Here is a 4821-nt window from a genome sequence, read left to right on the forward strand (position 1 = left end):
TATTAGGAATTTCTACATACACTCCCTTGCCCCTCCCACACATTCTCTATTAGCAACAGCTGTCCTTAGTGTGGTACATTTGTTACATTTGATGAACACATACTGAAGCCTGGTTATTAACTGTGATCTATAGGTTACATTATGGTTTAAATTTTTCACCACACAATTGTATAGGTTTTGACAAAATGGCCTACTACACCTGTCATTGCATTATCATAGGAAACCATTCCAATGTCCTAAAATTGCCTGATTACAGCTACTCTTCTCTCTCCCTCTCCTAAGAACCTCTGAGGACTACTGTTTTTTGTATCAATGATACAAGGTCTTCCATTACTAAAATAATAGTAAGTCTACTTGGTTCCATAGTTGTATTCCCTCGGATGTTGCTCATTTCTCAATTGTGAGATTTGGGCATGGTGATGTCCATTCAGCTTCTGACTGAAAGGGGGTTAGGTCCATTGTGACAGATGGACGGACTGGTCTTGCATGCAGTTGTACATACTGTTTTTGAGCACTGTCCATCATAATCCTTTTGTTAGTTGTCCTGGGTGCTTCTGATGAAATGGAGAGTAGGTATTGACTGCAACTCTCCTAAGATTCAGGTGGGGTGGACATAATCATCTTAGGGTCCACAGGATGGGAGAATAGAGTATGGATTAGGGTGGATTTACTGATACTCTAATCTGCAACTATTGTGATTAGTAATGGAAGAAAATATAGCATTGATGTGGATAAAGTGGCCACAGTAGCTGCTATGTGTAGGGAGAGGAAAGAGAGATATGATGTGGGGGCATTTTCAGGACTTGGAGTTGTCCTGGGTGGTACTGCAGGGACAGTTCCTTGATATTTTATATCTTGCCATGGCCCACAGGGTGCCTGGGGGAAAGTGTAAACTATAGTGTAAACGATCATCCATGTGGTGCGGCAGTGCTCAAAAATGTATACACCATATGTAGTGAATGTCCCATGATGATGAAAGAGGTTGTTGATATGGAGGAGTGGGGTGAGGGGCTTGAGGGTTATATGGGAACCTTTAGTATGTTTTAATGTAAAATTAAAAAAATAAATAAACAAAAATAAATAAAGGATATTTGGTCGTAAAATATCTGTTAAGGGTTTAATATTCATGGTATTCAAAGAGATCATGCAACTCCATTAAAGGACAAAACACCCCATTTAAAAATGGGCCAAATACTTGAAAAGACCCTTATTGAAAGAAGAAATACAAATGGTGAAGAAAGGCATGAAAAAATGTTTAACATTGGTAGCAATTAAGGAAATGCAAATCAAAACTACGTAGGACATCATTTACACCTATTATACTGGCCACTATTAAAGCATCAGAAAATTATTATAAACATTTGAGAGGAAGTGGTGTGATAGTCATACTTATTCATTGTTGTTTGAAGTGTAGAAAGGTAAAGTCACTGTGGAGGACTGTTTATCAGTTCATAAGGATGTTAAGCACTGAATTTCCATGTTACCTGGAGGTACCATTACTATGAATATATCTAGAAGAACTGAGAGCAGAGATATGAATAGACACTTGCACACCAAGGTTCACAGCAATATTATTCATCATTGCCAAAAATTGGGAACCCAGATATCCATCAACTTTTGAATGGTGAAACAAATTGTGCAGTGTACACACAATGAAATATTTTGTAGCAGTAAGAAGAAATGAAATCATGAATCCTATGAGAACATGGAAGAAGCTGGAGGACATTATGTTGAGTGAAGCAATCCAGACAGTAAAGGAAAAATCCTGTTTGATTGGGCTAACATTAACTTAGTGTATTGTACAAACTCATGGAGTTAATAACTAGAATATAGGACACCAAAATAGGAGGAGGGTAGAAAATAGAAACCTGAAGGTTAAATCAGCAAAACTGATTTTTAAAAAGGCTTTTTATAAATCTGTGGAAATAAATAGAAATGTTTAAAATATATCATGGTGTTTGTAACTAGCAGAGCTATTATATATGTATGACAGTGACTGAAATGGAAAGTTTGAGGTCATATATATTAGTAGAAGGAAAGCTAAAACCTGCAATATGGGACTCTAAAAGATAGTAAAACCTCATGTAAAATACAAATACATGTGATATTTCATACATAAGACTGTTTTTACAAACTATAAATAATGATATACTAGAGAGAAGGAAAAATAATAGCAGCTAACTATGGCTGGGAAAGCATGGAGAGATTGAGATGTGATGAGTTTTGTGTGTGTGTGTGTCTGTTTTTATTGTTGTTGTTGTTGTTTATAATTATTGGAGTAATGGAAGTGTCCAAAAAATGATTGAAGTGTTAAATGCACAGATGTGTAATTACACCGAATACCTCTGACTTGACACTATAGATGGATTTATACTTTCTTAATATTTATCAATAAATTTGATTTGATTAAAATATAATAAGCAAAATTGTGGGTTTACAGAACAATCATGCAGAAAACACAGGATTCCTATGTAGCACCCCATGGCCAACACCTTTCATTGGTGTGGAATAATTGTTAAATTTGGTGATAGATTTTTTTTTAATATAAGTGACCTCTATATTTTATGGTAATAACCAGCATTTAATTAAAGAGTCTATATTCTAGACAGTGTAAGAAACAATTTACATATATTACAACATAAAAAACACCCAATACACAGGCACGTGAAATATCTCCTGTCATCATCATTAATGCTTAATTAAAGAAGTCATAGCTTTGCAGAAAAATCATGTAAAAATTAAAGTGTTCCCATATATCCCTTATTCTTGGCACTTTCCATTAGTAATTACCTTAGTTGCACTTGATGGAAGATTATTAAAATAGTAATATTAACTATCACCCATCGTTTACATTAGGTGCATTATCCCCATATACCACACTATTACTAACATATTAAAATATTCTACATTAGTGATAAAACATGAAAGGACATTCTTATAAATGCACTATTAATTAAAGTTTATTATCTACAATAAGTTTCCCTGTGTTAATACAGTCCTTTGATTTATTTTTACTACTTTTCCCAGTAATATATAAGACCTAAAGTTTCCACTTTTAGCCACAGTCACCTGTATAATTCAGCGGTGTTAATTAAACTCAAAATAATGTGCTTCCAAAATGAGATCATTTTTTATGAACAACTTCCACTTCTCCAGTTGTCAATTTTTCAATAGATTACTTTTCTTAGAATAAAGTTCAACACCCTAAAATGAACTACATAATCTGTATAGTCTGACCTATTCCTGTGTATTCTCACTTCTCCCTCCACCTTGGATTGTAGGGCCTCTGTCTTCTTCAGTGCACCTCTCAAACTCAGTGTCTATGCTCAGTTTGTCCCCATGATTGTAATATCATTTTTCCACATCTCTGTCCCCCTTCCATGCCTAGTCCTAAATCCTGCCTATCCTCCAGATATCTTTTCTAATTTCCTTACCATAAAAGGCTTTTTCTTTACCTACCATATCTAGATTAGGGCATTACCTCCTATTCTTTCATTGAACCCTGAAATACCCTTAAAGGATAACGCCACCAAAACAAACTTCAACTAGATTAATGAGGATAGTTTCTGGTTCTATAGTGTTCTGTTTTGAATCTTCATAGAATAAATATTTTAAATGTATCAATGCATATATATTAAATGAATGAACAAATGCATAAAAAACTAAATGCACACACAGAACATTACAATTTAATACACTCACAAATTTATTCAACTAAAATATTGATATTTAGTGTACACAAGGCCTTGTGCATAGAAAATATTTCCTCTGATGAGTTAATGAGTAAAGCCAATAATGACATTTCACATAATGTAAATTCAGGATCAGTAACTCAGTGTTAGTGAATATAAACTGGAGTAGGTTAAATGGGACTCAGAAGTAGAGTGAGTAAAAGTCTAGTCTCATGTTCCATTTTATAACTTCTAGTTAGAGAGTATACTTATTTTAAATATTTTGGGGTGAGAGAGGAGTACAAAAAAATGGATTAACATGATAAATAAAAATGACTGGATGAGAGCTATACCATAGTCCATTCGACCACTCACACACCATGGGGTTTTCGAACCCAGTCCATGCTATTTCCTAGATCTAGTTGTTTCTGCCTGCAGTGTTTTCTGCTGCCTGTAGTGATGGGAAAATGCTGTGGTTTTTGGTAAAGATTTCAGTAAAAGGTTATGTAACAACTTAGTCTCTATGCCTTGAAAATGAGCACCCCTAGGTCTGGGGACAGTAGGGTATTTATCCATGCGTTATTTGTACTGCAGACGATTTTGATGTTGGGGGATTATTGGTTTCTGAGCCCAAATCCTGGAGTCTCAGAAACCAAGGGAATGGGGACTCAATGTCCTACTAATGTGGCCCAATCAAAACTGTATACTTCAAACTGCTACAGAGTGTGTCGAGAAAGAGAGCTTTTATATGTAGGTACATATTATAATAACAATTCAAATATGTGTGAAAGTAAAGATTATTTCCTAAATCTTATTGGATCATTAAAATAGCCATAGCCAGCTAAAGACAAATGAATTTACAAGGCTAAGAGACTTCAAAATAAGTTGGGATATATTCAGAGGGGTGGTGTTTATGCATGAATGAGCAGGAGCTAAGACAGGCAAAGTAGATACAATGCCAGGTAGTAGTGCTTCTGAGGGCTATGGAGACACCCAGGTTTTATTATCATGGCAGATGGCTCTGGGGTTTGGTGTCTTGTGAGTGGCCCCTACTTTGGAATTTGTGCCCCTGTGTGTGATGGAGTTGGACTCAGATATGACTTCTCAACACATGCCTCTCTTGACCCTTTTATGGAACCTGTGGTTGGCA

The sequence above is a fragment of the Dasypus novemcinctus genome, chromosome 30, assembly GCF_030445035.2.
Source record: "Dasypus novemcinctus isolate mDasNov1 chromosome 30, mDasNov1.1.hap2, whole genome shotgun sequence".
Classification (NCBI taxonomy): domain Eukaryota; kingdom Metazoa; phylum Chordata; class Mammalia; order Cingulata; family Dasypodidae; genus Dasypus; species Dasypus novemcinctus.